Raw genomic sequence first — 20,101 nt, forward strand, 5'->3', positions numbered from 1 at the left:
ATGACTTTGTTAAATATACACTGAATACAAAAATGTTTTAGACCTGTTTAAGGAAGTAACACATAAAACCAGTCCAGGGGACTCTTAGGTCCCCTCTGGTTTGCCTGTGAGTTACCAAGTTCTTAGGAAAGCCAAATTTTTGTTTTTATTTATGGGACACTCCCCTTAGGTACATATCCACCAGGACAATCTTCATGACAGACTCTCTTTGCTCTTGCCCTCCAAAGAGTATGGGTTGGTTAGTGTCCCTAAGCCTGAGTATTTTCCAGGAAATTTTTCATCCTTCATAGAATTAGACTTCTGTACTCTTTAAATTCCTCAGTCATGTCTCAGAGTACCCTCAGCTTAAGTTCAAGTCAGCACCTCTCTTACGCCCACTACTCTTCTCTACTTCTGGTCAATAATATCTTGGAAGTAAGTTGATGGAAACTGAAATTAGGTGACAGGAATAAAATATGCTCACTCAGCACTTTTTATATATTTGCTGTTGAGGGAGAAGTCAAGTTCTGCCATTTGGTGAGATCATTTAACCTGTTTAGGTAAACAAGTTGGGATTACCAGATACTAGGAATTTGTCGTAATTTGATGTATTTTCTTCTTGTGATGCCCAGCCCCCTGTGTTTGTTAATTAATTGTATAATTACAAGGGTTTCACAAAGCTGAAGGTGGAATCTGATAGAACATTTTTCTCTCAAGCAGGGTGAGCTCAGATTTGAGATTTAAAATGCATTATATTGCAGGTGTTGACCCAATCCTTGCTAATGCAGAGGAAAGTGCACCCCCATGACAGGAAAGGGAGCTAAAAATGTTTCCTGCTGTGCTTATAGCTCTGTCATCACTGTCCATTATTCTTTGTAGATGGTTTTATTGGCTGCTTTGGTCCATAACTCTTCCGCTAAGCAGTTCTTATCTCAAAAACAACTCAATCATCCACCTGTCCATCACCCATCATGAGTCACTAGATGGAAAATTGCTGAATAAAATACCTCACTTTTAATATAGAGCCAAAGCAAGACAACAAAGACTGTGCTTTGATCTTTCTCTAAAACTAATCGTGTTGATTCTAACTAGCCTCTGCAATAGATGTTGCAGAAGCTAAGGATAGTTATACTAATAGTATAATTCTTTAGATGATAGTCCTAACTTGCACCTGTTCTCCCAATGCTGAGGAAAGTTAGGGCTAGAGGAAGTTCATACATAGAGGAAATAAGAGGTTTGGGTTTGGGATTACAGAGTTTTCACTGATTTCTTGTCTCCTAAAATCATACCTTCCAAACATTATATGGGCCAGGATAACATAAGGGACTGGGCCAAAGATCATTTTTATAAAGTCACTCATGCTGTGTCATTTTGAGCGAATAAATGTAAATTGGACATTCAGAGGAGATCGCTGAGAAAGGAAGTGGATTACCAATAGAACATTTTTCTTCTGAAAAACAAAATGCTTTATTTTTAATCTAGAGGATAAGCTAAATAATTATATTTAATATGTGTTATATAATCTCATTTTGCAAAGCCCAATTTTCTGAAAAAGCCTCAAATGAAGACTGCAATAATCAGAGTTTTATAACTTGTGACAACAGGCAGGATATCCGTGCTTGCTTACCCTCAAGTAATTCTTAACTTTTTAGTCACTGCTCTCCTGTTTCAATGGTAGTCATAGAAACTTGCTGGATATGCTGGATAATGCAATCAGAGCACAAGTCTGATTAGTCACGGGCTCTGTGAGGTTATTTATTTATTTGTTCCAAATGGAGATAATATTTTAATTGAACTAGATTTATAAATTCTGGGCCACTATGAATCATATATGAGAAATATGTTCATATTTCTTTTGTTGCCATTAGGAACCTGAGAGCCCATATTTAGTATGTGAAAAATCCTTATAATGTGTGTTTCTTAGATTCACCTTAACATGGCTCTATTGTGTATGATCTGGTGTTTGCCCTGCTTTACAGACAGGTGTATGTATTCACACACAAATGCGTATACACATAAGTGCACACGTGTACGTTATATTTTTTTATATTTTGCATACAAGAAGTGTGATTTGAGTTTGAACTGGGCAATAATTAATAAATTTAATTCTTAAATTAAAGGCTTCGAGGCATACTGACAATTTAACTCAGATCACCTTTCCATTTGGATTAAGTCTGTGTTACTGCCATTGTTTGAAGTCTCCTGATAGATGGTGCTGGTGGTTTATTTTAGCATGCTAAAAATGGGTCAGATATTTCTTTCTTTTTTCCCCCCCAAATCTCATGGGTTTTGTTTTGTTTAATAGATTCTTTCAAAAAGGTGGGATCTTGCCCTTCATTTCTAACGGAGCCTTTTGTTAAGTTCAAGCCCGGTAATCACAAACAATGTAGAAGGTAATGGTGTGTGATAGACATAGTTTGCTCTTCTAAGGATTTCAGCTACACTTCAGTTTTTATATTCAGCAAATGAGAATGCCTTTAAAATCTCTCATCTGTATATAAAAGTGAGTAAAAAAAATAGAAAAGAATAGAAGCTATAACCACAGAATTTATGAGAGAAATAGAGCAAGATGGCATTGGTCCGCGGAAGAAAGGGAAATACATTTTTAATATTTTTACAGCAAGAAACACCCCTTCAGGTTACATTTTGCATCACATGTGTTAAGCACAGATAATTTTAAGAAATGTTTGATGGTAGTGGTGTCATAATCAGCCTGTGAGGAGGGAGTGTAATGACCGAACTGCACAGCCCCCTTCACCCTCCCCATGGCCCCACACCATCTCTATAGCCACTGTTGGAAGGTGCCTCCCCCTGCAAGTGCCAGAAATACAGGCAGCCTTCTCCAGGTGAGCTCTTTGTGTTTCATACTCTCCCTGATCTAATATTCCCAGGCTCACTGCAGACACCCTGGATGCTCCTGGGTCTCCTTAGTTACTAAGCACACACAGGGCTGTACTGCCTTTGGATTTCAAAGTCCTAATTAAAATTCTTCCACTATCCGGAGTGGCTTTTTTTTTTTTTTTACCGCAAATCTAGTTCTAGAAAATAACTGAGGCAGAGAGAATTTTGGCTAATTTAAACTATTTATTATTCTTCCCTATGAAAAGGAGGAGAGGGACAGGAGCAAAAGCTGCTAGCTCATGATTCTCTGAGTTGAAACTTGGAGGCCAAATGTATTGATCCTTAAACACTCCCTTGGGTGTGGCAGCCACCAGTTACTAGTGAGAGCACAGAAGGATTACATTTTTATTCTTAGCCTTAGGATGGTTGGAAGAGAGGCAGGATCCTATTGTCTCCACTTTTCTATTGAGACCCTGTGCCCATCCTTCAGTTCTCATGAAGGGATCTCAAATATGCCACTGTGGCATAACAATTATTTTAAGCTGAAGGCATTTGAGTTTCTGAAATCCCTTATCTGCCTAAAAGCAGAACCTCCAGAAAGAACTCAATTGTCATAAATCCCCTCCCAGAGAGCAGCCAGGAAAGACTGATTCTTATCACCAGAGACCAAAAAAGAAGTCAGCAGCACACCAAAAAGACCTTGTTACAAAACTATCATCTTGCCCATCTGTTCTCCTAAGGGCCTATTCATTTTAACAAGAAGTCATTTGTTTTCTCTTAAGTGTCTTTCTCTCCACACCCCTTTCTCAGAATTAATCTCCCCCTCTCCCCCAACCGTAAGTGTCCTTCTTCCTATCCCCTTAAGTCTATGAACCCTAAATTCTAACTACCACAATGAAATCACCTTTCTTGGTGAACTACCTGATGTTCCCCTTTATGCATTAAAATCAGGCTTTTCTCTTCCTAATCTGTCTTCTGTCAGTTTAATTCACGGGTCCCCAAGAATTAACTAAGAGGGTAGAGGAAAAGTATTTCCTTGAAAATAGGGCTTTATGCTCATGCTTAACAATTTTAGAAGTTCTCTCTGTCATTGTTCTTTAGGTGGCTTCCAGACGCCAACGTATTATAGAATTTCATGTATGTGCATTTAAAAAGGTGAAGTTATAACATGTATACTCATGTATACATAAATTAATTCCTTATAATTTTCACATATGTCTATATTGTTATTTCTGAGATACCCTTAAAACAAAGGTAATCATGAGAAAATGTGTTTAGTAAAAACTGTGGACTCTGGTTAATGAAGATTTTTCTCAAATCCTTTCTTACTGTAGAATGCAGTGATTCAAAAGGAGATTAAATTTTTAATAATGCTCAGAAAAACTTTAAATTCAAGTTCATACTACCAAAGACTTATTGGTTTGGTACTTGCTTTCTCTTTCCATATGTTCATAGCTTAATGTCCAAGAGAAAGATAGAAATTTGGCTCCCATTTTTATTGCTTTCTTATTATCTTTTTGTTTTAGACCCTGGGTGGCTAATTCATGGATGGTGATAAAAAAAAACACAACATCCAAGCAACACCTAGCAAAGGGCATATGGGTATGAATATATGAGATTCTGGACTTAAAATGAAATACAAACAAGATTGACACTGCACTGTCTGAAGTATTCTTCATGCTGCAGTAGGATCCTTTATAGGAGTCTTTTTTATTTCTTTTTAGCAAAATGTCTAATCATGTGACTCTCCTATATAATACTCTTTATGAAATTGCCGAGTCATTTAACATGGCATTCAAATCTAATTATCTCTCTTCCTCTACTCCTTTATAGCCCCACCATAGTGTCTATCACATTCTATCATGATTTTCTGTTTATTTTTCTGTCTTCCCCACCAAATTAATATTCTGTCAAGACAAAAGCATTTAATGTCTCTATCCCCAGAAACAAACACAAATTATAGCTGTTTGCCAGCATCCAACTTGTATGTTTAGCACACAGCAGGTGCTTTATATATGTGCATTGAATGGACTCATCCGGAATGCCTCTTCTGATCTTTCTGCCTGCTTAGTTCTTATACTTCTATTAATATTAACTTCAAAAAATTATCTTTGTAATTGCTAGTCTGGTCTCACAGGCAGAATTAATCACACACTAATCTATGCCTCTGTGGCACTCTGGTCATACCACCAGTATTGCATTTAAGCATCATATTTTAATTGTTTGTTTCTGTATTTCCTTTTATATAAGAAAGAGGTCTAATTCATTTTTACTGCTTTGAATCTAGCATTGCGTGTAACAAAAAAGAATTGCTGAATAAATGTCTGTGAAACGAATAAAGGAACATCATCCATGGGAAGGAAATATACGAGGTTTTGTTTTCCTCATGCAGTGGGGTGGATTTGTGACCCACAAAATAATATGTTGATGTCCTGACTCCCAGCACCTCAGAAGGTGATTTTATTTGGAAATAGAGTTATTGCAGAAGTAACTAGTTATAAGTGAGTTCATGCTGAGTAAGGTGGGCCCATAATCCAATACAACTGGTATCCTCATACAAATAGGTGAGACAGACACAGGGAAAATGGTCACCAAGACCACTTCAGCAAAGACTGAAGTTTGGTGTTACAAACTGAGTAAAACCAAGGGACCAGAAACTGAAAGATCCAAAAAAAAAAAAAAAAAAAAAAGATCCTCCTCTAGGAGCTCTGAAGGGAGTATGGCACTGTCAACACCTTGGTTTTAGATTTTTAACCCCTGGAACTGTGAGAGAATATATTTCTCTTGTTTTAAACTACCCAGTTTGTGAATCTTTGTTAGGACAGTGCTAAGAAACTAATACACCTAGTATATTTAAACTGTCATGTTTCCCCCCAAAATAAGATATGGAATTATCCCTAAAGTGGAATCGGTTTAGGCAAGAGGATAAAAGCAAATGTGGATTTGAAGATTGTCTCTGTTCCGTAAGGCACTAAATGGTGTTAATGATCCCCCAACATGGCATCCACCTGAAATGTTAGCTCTTTGAAGTAAACAAATGAATGAACATGAATTTACAAGTTACTGGGTACAAGTAGACTTATGAAATATAATGCCCTTTGTTTCCAAATATCTCAAAGTTGGGAAAAGACTGTCTTGAGAAACATAAAAAAGTGATGAAACATTTTTACTTGGAATTTTTGTTAACTGGAGGACACAAAATAGAAGACCATAGAATCATCTATTGCCTATTCACTCATTGTCCCCTGTTTCAGGGACATAGCAGTGAACAATACAGTGAAGATCCCCACTCCTGGAGATGGAATTCTATTGGGGGTACAATAGAAAGAAACCCAAATATATGACACGATGGATAATTCTTTGAAAGAAAATGAAGTAGGTTAAGAAGATGGACAGTATTGGAACAGGGCTGCTCTTTTAGTTAGGTTGTCAGATGAGGTGTCTTTCATAAGGTTGCATTTCAATGGAATGAGGGAATGAGCCATATATATGGATCTAGATGGATCTATATGTTTATATATATATGAATATATACATATATATTATATAATTTATACACGTTCTTTTGAGTGAGTTTGTTGATGGGTTGGTTGTAAACAGAGGAATAATATAATCTGACATAGGATTTCAGTGTCCTGGCTGAGTAGGGGAACATCATGGTATAAGCAATGGTAGAAGTCAATGGAGACTGCACTAATCTATTTGAAGGTCAGGTCATGCTGATTTGAACTAGTGTGAGAAGTGTTTGGAATCGGGACGTATTATGAAAATGGAATCCAAGATTTGCAGATGAGATGTGCATGTAGCCATGAACTGAGTTTTGTCAGATGAGTAAACATTGTGATGAACAGGGGAATGATGAAAGGGAACTCTAGGCTGCTCCCTAGGAATTAAAAGCAGGAGAGGACTAATTAGAATTGTTCCTTCATCCACACAAAAGCTGGGAGGTTAAAGTGAGAATATGATAATGTGACACATGGTGAGTATTTCATCATTGCTGGTTCTCTTCTACTTTGAATATTCTGAAAAAGATATAAGAATATGAGACACCAAAATGTGTCACAATTAGAGAGCTTATTACCAGCTCTAAGAAAACTTGTGTTGAATGGAATACTATGGAAGCTGGGCAGAAAAGTCTTAAAAAGACAAATCGTTAATTTAGAATCTCCTTCTTGCACCTTAATTAACAAAGGAAGGGGTTTTGAGAAAATCTGTGGCACACTGGCACATGATTCAGAAAGCCTATGAAGAGTCCCTGAAATGCACTTCTGAGCTATCCTTCAATAGATTCTATCAACGCTAGAGTCTTAGGAGCAAAAGCAGTACTAGAAACATATCTAGTGATCTCTGAGACAAATGGAGCAGACCAGCTCTGTGAATGATTTCACTCTTACTCCTATTTCAAGGCAAATGCTACTAAGTGTTGGCCCGTTCCATCAATAACGAGTTCCTATGATCATGTATGTATTTTAACATATGCTTTATTTTTTTCACTTATCTTTACTTTTCATTTTTCATTTTTTCCTCTATACTTTTTTCACAAAGCGTTGAAGAATCAGCCTTTGTTGAAAATAATCTAGATTTCAAATAATCCCCCTTTATCCTCCTTCAGTTCAGTATTACTTTCCTTTCTTTGACTGTCCTGTCCCAGAGCTCTAGATGACTTGTCTCATTTCAGACAGTGAATTTTGCCCTTTGCACCTTTCAGGCGATCATTAGTCATTTCAAAGATTTTATAGAGAATGATAAAGGAAACTGTTATTGAAGGACTTGGGGCTGTGCATTATTATTTTGGCCTTGACAAATACCCATTGGTAATGAAGACTTCAAAGAGCCTTCATTATGGCCTCAGAAAGGAACAGCGGGAAAGTTAATTACCTGGAGCCAAAAATCCTATTTTCCCTTTAACAACCCAGGGCTGCACTTTAAAGGCAATCAAATGGAGTGCTGTTTGGCAAATAGTCAGCCTTTCTTGAAATGCTGAGGGTAATTAGATGCTCTCCTGTCTGTCATTAAAGACAAATTGTTTGTAAATGGTTAACATTTGAGGACTGCACTGTGTCTTCAACCTTTATCATAATTATATTGCCAATATTGACCAGAATATTCTAAACCTAGAAATGGGAGTTTATTGCAAGGCTAATTGCTTGATAATGAATTACTGCTGCTCTTAAAAAAAAAACCCTCACTATTTATGTATGAATGTATGTATGTATGTATGTATGTATTTTGCCTTCATTTTCTTTAGGGGTTTTGACATTTGCAATTCAAATTTACTAGGAGGAAGTCTTCTGTGAAAAGAATCATCCATCCCCTGATAATGGCTAATTTTATTCCTAATTGGGGCTATGAACCATTCAAAGAAAAAACTTTCAACCCTTTCCAAAATCCACTGGCTTGAAAGAAACCCAGATGTCATTAGTGTGTCAGTGTTCCCTGATGAGAGCTAAGGATGAATAAAGCATTTTTGACTTTTAGAGGAGCTTTTGAGACTGTGATGTCATCAGCTTCTCCCAGGCTTGAGAGCAATTTACTTCATTGTATTGTAATTTAATGCAGTACTCTTATTCAGTTACTAGTCACCCTACATAAAACTAGAAAGCTCAGAAGAAAGGACACAAGATCCATGCTCCTGACCTTAGGCTAACTGATTTAAACTTTTCTTCACCTTTCAAATGGTAAGTTTTTAAACTGCCACTTGCAGTTTATTTCATTAGTGTTGCAGGATTTTTTTTTTTTTTACCTCAATACCCGGGATTGGTTGTCTTGCTGTTTCAAAGAATGAAGAGGTGAACACAAAATGAAATAAGCAGCAGGCAAGAGTTTATTACAGTATAAGATCAGAAAGTAAGAATACAATGAAATATTACTCGGCAATCAAAAAGAAGGAAATCTTGCCATTTGCAACAATGTGGATAGGGTATTGTACTAAGTGAAATAAGTCAGAGAAAGACAAATAAATGATTTCACTCATATGTGGAATCTAAGAAGCAAAACAGATGAACATAGGGGAAGGGAAGCAAAAATAAGATAAAAACAGAGACAAACCATAAGAGACTCTTAAATACAGAGAACAAATTGAGGGTTGTTGAGGGGTGTTGGGTGTGGCAGATGGGCTAAATGGGTGATGGGCATTAAGGAGGGCACTTGTTGGGATGAGCACTGGGTGTTATATATGTGATGCATCACTCAATTCTACTCTTGAAACCATTATTACACTGTATGTTAACTAACCTGGATTTAAATAAAATTTAAAAGTAAATTAAAAATAAATAAAAAGCTCTTGAAAAAGAAAAAAATAATAAAATGATCAAAGCTAAAAAAAATTAAAGAGTAGCATGAAAACTCTCTTTACAGAGAGGGGACATTCAAAAGAGAATGCCTGAGACTATAGGCAAGGGTTTTTGATAAGGTTCTGGTTGGCCCTCCCTTCCCTTCCCCCTTGTTCCTTCTCCTTGTTTCTTCTCAGGTCTTACCCTTATTGGCTTGATCACTCTAAGTGCTGCGTTGTTCATTCCTGATTGGCTCAATTCCAATGTGTGAGGAATCAGATGGCAGTCCTACTGTCCCTCATATAACGTAAGTTTTATGATTTACTGATTTTACTTAGGTATTGTGATTGTCAAATTCCTGAGGGGAACCTGATGGGCAGTGGGTGGTGTCTGTTACATTCTTAAAAGGAACCTTAAACCTAAGGGAGTTTACTCATGGTCACAATATGTGTTTTTCCCCAACCGGGGACCTCAGGTCCTAACCTTTCCCCCTCTGCCTATTTTATCCTACCTTTCCCTATCATGTTAGGACTAGTCCAGTGCTTTTTTTCATCTAAGTACTGAACCGCAGGGGCTTTAGGACAGACTTTTTTTCCCCTCAGAATTCTAAACAAAATAATATGGGATGGTCCTGGTTATAAAATTTGGACCACATTGTTTTTAAGTGGTAATTATCATCATTAAACTGAATGTTTCAAAGTGCAGATATCAAATCTATTACAGGGATAATAGCATAACCCAAATGCTCATTTCTCCATTATCTGTCCAGTGAAACTTCTACTTAATAAATAATAAGCTATAAACAGTAACAGCCATTAGTCATTTAAGAGGTTACTACATGCTATGGAGTGTGCTAACCCTTTTATGATATTTTCCAGGTAATATTCATAATAACCCTATGAAATAGATATTATTATTTATCTTTTATAAATGAAGAAACAAAGGCTTGCAAACATTTTTTTCCTTGGACCTACAATTAGCAAATGGCAGAGCCAGAAATATGAACTATGTTTGTGTGTTTCCAAAATCATGTTCTTTCATATAGACACTTATTATCTAATTCTTTAAACATTATATGCTATTATTTCTGCTATTTCAAAAATTATAAATACTATGGAAATATACTATTAGAGGCTTTGACAAACTGTTACAGGAAATTAAGTTACTTTCTTTGCTTACAAAATTAATCTTTACTACTATTATTAATTAAACTACTTAACTATTATCTATATTTAATGTGTGTGCTCTGAAATTATAAAGAAAGTCTTGAGTAGAGATCTGCAAACCACCGCCCCCTGTTTTTGTAAGTAAAGGTCTATTAGAACATGGCCATCCCCATTCATTTACATATGGTCTATGGCTGCTTTCATAATAAAATTGTGAAGGGCTCCAGAATATACTACTCTGATATAAGGATTATTTTGAGGTGAAGATATTTGTGAATTAAGAGATGTAAAAAGGCTTTGTCTCAACTCCCCTTACCTGCCTAAAAGCAGAGCCTCCCCAAGGAGTTCAACTGTCATAAATCCTTTCGCCAGAATTTCATAACCAGGGAAGATGACTCCTATCAACAAGATGAGAAGCCAGCACTGGGATAAGAAATTGTCCAAGAAATTGTTACAAAACTATCATATCTCCCATCTGTTTTCCTAAGTGCCCCTTTATCTTTCCTAAGTGGTCCTTTCTCCTCCAACTTTTCCCACACTAATGTGGTATATAAGTCCCAAATTCCAACCCCCTCTTTATGCCACATTTTCTGTGAGCTGTCCTATAAACAAATAAGAATAAACATTGTCTTTTCTATTGTAAATCTTCCTTTTGTCAGTTTAACTGGCAGGCCCTTAAGAACAAACTTAAGAAAGCTGAGGAAAAATTTTTCCTCCCTGACAAAGGCAATGCCAAATTGTTGCAGCAGAGATCCTATGGCCTACAAAGGCTAAGATATTTTGCTATTTGGCATTTCAGAGAAAGTTTACTGACCTCCAGGAGGCTGAAAGATTATTCAGAAATGAATATAAATCTTCACTACTTTTTAGCTTACTTCACAATAAATATGAATTTATATGAAAGGGCACAACCAGGGATGCCTGGTTGTTTAAGCATCCAACTCTTGATGTCGCTCAGGTTGTGATCTCACAGTTTGTGGGATAGAGCCCTGCGTTGGCCTCTGTGCTGCCAGTGTGGAGCCTGCATGGTATTCTCTTCCTCCCTCTCTCTTTGCCCTGCCCCTGTTTGTGCTCTCTCTCCAAATAAATACATAAACTTAAAAAAATGAAAGAAAGGGCACAACCATATTATCTACTTGCAAATAATCATGTAGATGATGGAGGAAATATAGAAGCTTGTTTACTACCATGTTGGCAATGTGGTCCTTGGCAGTAAGAACTTAGACAGCTATGTTTGTCTTAAAGGAAGTTACTGTATCATTGTAAAATTTATATCAAACATGCCTAATTTAAGTTCCAATCAGATATATGATATGCAGTACTATAAATACAATAAATATTCAAAGACACATCATCTAGAAAACTATTGTTGTTTAATTTCTATTTTTAAATTGTTATAAACTTTAATTATTTAATAATTACATATGCATGCTTCCTCTTCTGTGAATTGTCTGTTCAAATCTTACTGACCTCCTTATAAATATTTATAAACACTCTATGTACATGACTATGTATTTTTAATACTGTGTGCTTCTTTTGTAGAAAAAGTTTTCTAATGTTAGTAATATTTGTCTGCATTTCTGTTTCTGACTTTTTTCAATCACTTCTACTTCTAGAAGTTCTTAATCTATCCTGTAATTTTCAGTTAAATTATATTTCCTTATGATATGCTATTGTTTGGTTACTTTCCTATTAGTTCTTTATTCATACATATGAAATTTACATAGGAATTTATTAAGTGGTATGACCCAACACACACACACACACACACACACACACACATTTTACTTTCTCCTTATGTTAATTGCCACCATTTCCACCACCACCACAACCAAATAGCTAACCAGATGCCTTGATAAAACAAGGCTTCATCTTCCTCTTCTGAAAGAAGGTTGACGGGCTAGGGACTCAGTACCTGAGGGGGAAGCAGTGGTGAGTGCCTCCGGTTTTCTTTTTGTCTCTTGTATCCCAGAAGCAAGAGCAGAAGGCATCCTCAACCCAGAAACACACTTCATTAGAGTTAAAAGAATTGAATCATGCAGAATGTGTTCTCTGATGGAGAACACAACTAGATGTTCTCCAAACTAGATGGAATCAAACTAGAAATGAGTAACAGAAAGAAAATAGGAAAACCTCTAATCACTAGGAAACAACATATTTGTAAATAATCCATGAGTCAAAGAAGTTGGTTCAAAAAATACCTGAAGCTGAATGAAAATAAAAATACAGCATATTAAAATTTGTGTGATACAGCTAAAGCAGTATAGCCATATAGCCAATAAGAAAATGTAATTCATTATTTTAAAATAACCCAAATAGAAATCTTCATGCCCAGATGGATTCACTGGAAAATCCTACCAAAGTTTAAAGAGGCAATAACACCAATTTTGCAGTCTTTTCCAGAAAATAGAAAAGGAATTCATTTTATAAAGCCTTACCCTGATACCAAAATCAACTGATGACAATATAAGAAAGAAAACTGCAGACCAATATTCCTCATGAAAATCAATGCAAAAATTCTTTAAAATATTTGCAAATAGAATTCAGCAATATATAAAGAATTCTACATCATGAACAAGCAGAGTTTATTCCAGAGATGCAATGATGGTTCACAAGAAAACGTCAGGGGCACCTGGGTGGCTCAGTTGGTTAGGCATCCAACTTCGGCCTAGGTCATGATCTTGGGGTTCATGAGTTCAAGCCCCACATTGGGCTCTGTGCTGACAGTTCAGAGCCTGGAGCCTGCTTCAGATTCTGTGTCTACCTCTCTCTCTGACCTTGCCCCACTTGTGCTCTGTCTCACTCTCTCTCAAAAAATAAACATTAAAATAAAAGTGTAATGGCTCAGCATACTAGAGCACAAAAATTTTTTTAAAAAAGCAAAAATTAAATATTATCTACCATATTAAGGCTAAGAAGAAAAATCATATGAGACATTAATACAGAAAAATAATTAGACAAAATTCAATACCAATTCATGATAAAACTCTCAGAAAAGTAACTATGTAGAGAAACTCCCTCAACTTGATCATGACCATTTGCAAAACAACAAGGAAACAAACTTAACATGGCTAACCTTATACTTAATGGTGAAAGACTGAATGCTTTTCCACTAAGATCAGGAAGAAAGCAAAGATGACCACTCTCACAACACTTATCTAACATAATGCTGGGTGTTCTAGCTAGTATAAGAAAGCAAAAAAGGAAAAGAAAAACAATACAGCACGGAAATGAATACAACAGTCCCTATATTCAGATGACATGACTGTCTGTATAGAAAACAAGAAATCTATAAAAAAAAAAAACTCCTAGAAATAAAAAGAATGGTATTCAATAGGATTATAGTAAATAAGATAAATATCAGTTCTATTTCCATGTACTAGAAATGAGCATATGGATACCAAAATTAATGCTATAATTCCATTGACACCCCCAAAAAAGTATATTTATGTATGTATCTAAAAAAAAGGCCCATAGAGTGGAAACTATACAAGGCTGATGAAAGAAATCAAAGAAAATCTAAGCACAGACATAATGTATTTGTAGATTGGAAGACTTAACATAGTAAGTGTGTCAATTCTCCCCAAATTGTTGTAAGTTTTAATGTAATTCCTATCAAAATTCCAGCAAGGTTGTTTTTTGTAGCTATTGGCAATATCATTCTACCATTTATATGGAAAATCAAGAACTAGAGTAAAGAGTTTTTTCAAGTTGATATTTTATTAACAGGGTCAAACATAGAAAATAAAGTTGTTTCTTGTAAGAAATTCCAGATATTGCCATGAAAGTAATCTTTGTTCATCCTTTCAATCTCAATGCCACTTAAAAAAAAATGTTGGTTTCTAAAGAGAACTCAGTTCAAGTCAAATAATACTTTCATTTAGGGAAATTTATTTCAGGAATTATCAAAAGATCATGGACAAATGATTTTTTACTAGTCTAAGATTTGAACACATACTTAGCAATATATTATAGGAAAATTGTCTTTATATGCTCCTACCTCTGATTCATCCCTTTTTTAAAAGTTTTTATTTAAATTCCGGTTACTTAACATACTATTAGTTTTAGGTGTATTATATAGTGATTCAAAACTTCCATACATCACCTGGTGCTCATCACAAGTGCACTTCTTAGTCCCCATCACCTATTCCACTCATCCCCCCACTCATCTCCTCTCTGGTAACCATCAATTTGTTGTACACAGTTAAGACCCTATTTCTTGGGTTGCCTCTCTTTTTTATTCCCTCTTTGCTCGTATGAGTTAAATCATATCATATTTGTCTTTCTCTGACTGCCCTATTTCCTTAACATTATAAACTATAGCTCCACCCACATCGTTGCAAATGGCAAGATTTCATTCTTTTTTATGACTAATATTTCACTCTGTGTGTGTGTGTGTGTGTGTGTATGTGTGTGTTTATCACTTATTTTTCATTCATCTATCAATGGACACGGGCTATTTCCATAATTTGGATATTTTAGCCAATGCTGCTATAAACATCAGCATGCATATATCCCTTTGAATTAGTATTTTTGTGTTCTTTGGGTAAATACCCAGTAGTGCCATTGCTGAATCATACGATAGTTATATTTTTAACTTTTTGAGAAATCTCCATATTGTTTTCTACAGTGGCTGTACCAGTTTGCAATCCCACCAACAGTGCAGGAGGGTTCCTTTTTTACCCACATCCTCAACAACACTTGCTGTTTCTTGCATTTTTCATTTTAGACACTCTGACAGCTATGAAATAATATCTCATTGTAGTTTTGATTTATATTTCCCTGATGATGAGTGATGTAGAACATCTTTTCATGTGTCTATTGGCCATCTGTGTCTTCTTTGGAAAAAATATCTATTTGTGTCTTCCCATTTTTAATTGGATTATTTTGTTTTTGAGTGTTGAGTTTGATAAATTCTTTATAGATTTTGGATACTAACCCCTTAGCCGATATGTCATTTGCAAATATCTTTTCCATCCTAAAGTTTGCCTTTTAGTTTTGTTGATTTTTTTTTCTTTTGCTGTGCAGAAGCTTAATGTCTTATTGAAGTCCTAACACTTTATTTTTGCTTTTATTTTCTTGCCTCCAGAGACATACCTAGAAAGAAGTTGCTACAGCCGATGTCAAAGAAGTTACTTTCTGTGTTCCCCTCTGGATTTTTATGGTTTCAGTTCTCACATTTAGGTCTTTAATCCACTTTGTGTACAGTATAGGAAAGTGGTCCAGTTTCATTCTTTTGCATGTTGCTGTTCAGTTTTCCCAACACCATTTGTTGAAGATACTGTTTTTCCCATTGGATATTCTTTCCTGCTATATTGAAGGTTGATCATGTAGTTGTGGTTTCCTTTCTTGGTTTCCGGGTTTCCTATTCAGTTCTATTGATCAGAATGGAATGTCTTTCCATTTCTTTGTGTCCTCTTCAATTTCTTTCATTAGTGTTTTATGGTTTTCAGAGTGTAAGTTTTTCACCTCTTCGATTAAGTTTATTCCTAGTTATCTTATTGTTCATGGTGAAATTGTAAATGGAATTGATTCCTTAATTATTCTTTCTGCTGTTTCATTATTGCTATATAGAAATGCAACAGATTTCTATATGTTGATTTTGTATCCTAAGACTTTGTTGAATTTGTGTATCATTCTAGCATTTTTTTTTTGGTGGAGTATTTTGGGTTTTCTACATAAAGTATCATGTCACCTACAAATCATGAAAGTTTGACTTCTTCCTTGTTGATTTGGATGCCTTTTATTTCTTTGTGTTTTTGATTGCTGTGGCTAGGACTTCTAGTACTATGTTAAAAACAGTGGTAAGAGTGGATATCCCTGTGTTGTTCCTGATCATAGAAGAAAATCTGTCAGTTTTATCCCATTGAGGATATTAGCTATGGGTGTTTCATATATGGCCTTTATTATGTTCAGGTATGTTCCCTCGAAACCTACTTTGTTGAGGTTTTTTATCCTACTTTGTTGAGGGTTTTTATGGATAGATATTGTATTTTGTCAAACGCTTTTTCTGCATCTATTGAAATAATCATATGGTTCTTATCATTTCTTTTGTTAATGTGGTATATCACATTGGTTGATTTGCCAATATCGAACCAGTTTTGTAACCGAGGAACAAATCCCACTTGATATTGGTGAATGGTTCTTTTAATATGCTGTTGGATTCAGTTTGGTAGTATTTTATTGAGAATTTTTGCATCCATGTTCATCAGAGATATTGGCCTATAGTTCTCTTTTTTAGTGGAATCTTTATCTGGTTTTGGTAATGCTGGCTTCATAGAATGAATTTGCAATATTTCCTTCCTTTTCTACTTTTGAAATAGTTTCAGAAGAATAGGTATTAAATATTTTTTAGATGTTTGGTAGAATTCACCTATGAAGACTGGACTTTTTGTTTTTAGGAATTTTTTTGATTGGTCATTCAATTTCTTTGCTGGTTATTGGTCTGATCAAATTTTCTATTTCTTCTTTTTCAGTTTTGATAGTTAATATGTTTCTAGAAATTTGTCCATTTCTTCTTAGTTGTTCAATTTGTTGGCATATAGCCTTTCATAATATTCTTTTATAATTATTTGTGTTTATGTGAAATTGGTTGTTATTTCTCCTCTCTCATTTGTGATTTTATTTATTTGAGTCCTTTCTCTTTTATTTTTTGGTAAGTCTGGCTAGAGGTTTATCAATTTTATTAATTTTTTCAAAGAACTACCTCCTGATTTCATTAATTTGTTCTATTGTGGTTTTTTTTGTTGTTGTTGTTGGTTTGTTTTTTAGTTTTTATTTCATTTATTTCTGTTCTAATCTTTATCATTTCCTTTGTTCTGCTGGCTTTAGGTTTTGTTTGTTGTTCTTTTCCTAGCTCCTTTAGGTCTAAGGGTAGGTGGTTTATTTGAGATTTTTCTTGCTTCTTGATGTAAGCCTGTATTGCTGTATACTTCCCTCTTGGGACTGCTTTTGCTGCATCTCAAAGGTTTTGGATTGTTGCATTTTCATTTTCATTTTTTTCCATGTATTTTTTAAATTTCTTCTTTGATTTCTTGGTTGACCTATTCAGTATTAAGTTGCATATTGTTTAGCTTCCATGTGTTTGTTGTCTTTCCAAAGTTTTTCTTGTAGTTGACTTAGTTTCATAGCATTATGTTCAGAAAAGGTGCATGGTATGACTTTGATCTTTTTGTACTTGTTGAGACCTGATTTTTTACATAATATGTGCTCTATTCTGGAGAATGTCCCATGTACACTTAAAAAGAATGTGCATGCTGCTGTTGTGGGATGGAATATTCTGAATATATCTGTTAAGTCCATCTGTCCCCAGTGTATCATTCAAAGCTCTTGTTTCCTTGTTGATGTTCTGTTTAGATGATCTGTCCATTGATGTAAGTAGGGTGTTAAAGTCCCTTACTATTACTGTGTTTTTATTATTTAGTTTCTTTATGTTTATTATTAACCATTTTATGTATTTGGGTGCTTCTTTTGGATGCATAAATATTTACAATTGTTATATCTTCTTGTTGGATTGTTGGATTCTTTATGATTATATACTGTCCTTCTTTGTCTCTTTTTACAGCCTTTGTCTTGAAGTCTAGTTTGTCCAATAGAAGTATTGCTACTCCAGATTTCTTTTGACATCCATTTGTGTGATAAATGTTTCTCCATTCCCTCACTTTCAATCTGCATGTGTCTTTAGGTCTAAAATGAGTCTCTTATAGGCAGCCTACAGATGGGTCTTGGTTTTTAATCCATTCTGACATAGTACAGCTCTTATTGGAACATTTAGTCCATTTACATTCAGAGTAATTATTATTTAAAGAAAATTTTTTTTAATGTTTATTTAATTTTGAGAGAGACAGAGCATGAGCAGGGAAAGGGCAGAGAGAGAGGGAGACACAGAATCTGAAGCAGGCTCCAGGCTCTGAGCTGTCAGCACAGAGTGCGACGTGGGGCTCAAACTCATGAACTGTGAGATCATGACCTGTGCTGAAGTTGGACGCTTAGCTGACTGAGCCACTGAGGCACCCCCAGAGTACTTATTGATAGATATGTATTAATTGCTATTTTATTATTTGTTTTGTCATCGTTTCTGGAGATTTTCTCTGATCCTTTCTTGTCTTTGCCACTTCTGGTCTCTCCTATGTGCTCAAAGAGTCTCCTTTAATATTTCTTTGCTGGTTTAGTGGTCACAAATTCCTTTAGTTTTTGTTTGTCTAGGAAACTGTTTATCTCTTTTTCTATTTTGAATGATAGACTTGCTGGATAATAAATTATTGGCTGCATATTTTTCCTATTCAGCATTTTGAATATATCATTCCACTCCCTTCTGACTTGCCAAGTTTCTGTTGAGAAGTCTCCAGCTAGCTTTATGGGTCTTTCCTTATAAGAATAAAAACTTGTCTTTTTGCTTTTAATTTTTTTCTTTATCATTATATTTTGCAAATTTAATTACAACAAGTAATTAAAGTATGTGTTGACCTGCTTTTGTTGATTTTAATGGGAGTTCTCTGTGCCCCCTGGATCTGGATATCTGTCTCCTTCCCCAGATTAAGGAAGTTTTCTGCTATTATTTCTTAAAATAGATTTTCTGCTCTTTTTTCGCTTTCTTCTTTTTCTGGGACTCCTATAATAATAATGTTATTATGTTTGATGGAGCACTGAGTTCCCTAATTCTATTCTTGTGTTGCATAATTTTTCTTTTTCTCCTTTGTTCAGCTTCATTATTTTCCATTTTTTTGTCATCTAGGTCACTAATTCATTCCTCTTTTTCTTCCAGCCTTCTATTCTTTGTTTCAAGCCTGTTTCCGAACTCATTCATGACATTCTTCATCTCTGATTGTTTCTTTTTTAACTCTTTTATCTTTCTTTTGTCTTCCTGATGTCTTATTCTTTTCTCAAGCCCAGTCAATATCCTTATGATTGTTGCTTTAAATTCTCCATCAGGCATGTTACTTGTATCTGTTTTGCTTAGATCTCTGGCCATGGACTTATCTCGTTCTTTCATATGGGATAAATTTCTCCGCCTTGGCATTTTGTCTAAGTCTCTGCCTTCTAGCATGTTAGAAAAACCAATATGTCTCCTGCTCCTGCAAGTAATGGCCTTATGAAGAAGAGCCCATGTAGGGTGCAGGGACTGGCACTTCAGGGAATGTCTCTGGTGTTTGATGTGTGAACTCTGCTGTTGTGTTTTGACTGCTCTATTTTTCCGGCTAGTCATCTTCAAAAGCTCTCCTTGCCAGCTCTGGGCAGTGTTTGGTCCCTGAACTGAATGTATTGAGTTTTAACTAAGTGTGCTATGGTCTGCTTGTGAAGTGAGACCTGACACCAACTCCACCAGAACTGAGGCCCTGCAGAATTCTCTGGTCAGGAGAGATGGTGTCTGCAGGGTTTATGCTGATCTTCTGGGAGGCGGGGGAAGGGCTGTCATGCTGGGACTGAGCAAGTTTGGCTGAGAAGGGCAGTCCTGCCAGAGCACAGTGGGTGTGGGCTTGGTGTAAGCAAGTTAGGCATCCAGTGTCCACGCTTAGCTGCTTTCTTACGTGGAAAGGGTTTATGCTGAGGGCTGGGGAGGGAAATGGAAACTGCCAGTTCCTTTGTTCCCAGAGAGGCTTCTCCTTGAACTGCTGCCTCTCAGGAACTCCTCCTGAGAAGAGTGAATAATCTCTCCACTTTGTGCCTGAAGTTTTCTTCAAATTGCTATTTCCACGCTGTCTGCCCCTGGGTTATTTACCTGCCTACTCTCCAGGAGCAGGGAAGTGCCTTCAGGGCTCTATCCCAGCCAAGCCCCTGAGCTTTAAAACTCTAGGCTTTAAGACCAGCTGATTGCAAGAACTCACAAAATGCAGCTCCTCTTGT

The sequence above is a fragment of the Prionailurus bengalensis genome, chromosome B1 (assembly GCF_016509475.1).
Source record: "Prionailurus bengalensis isolate Pbe53 chromosome B1, Fcat_Pben_1.1_paternal_pri, whole genome shotgun sequence".
NCBI lineage: Eukaryota > Metazoa > Chordata > Mammalia > Carnivora > Felidae > Prionailurus > Prionailurus bengalensis.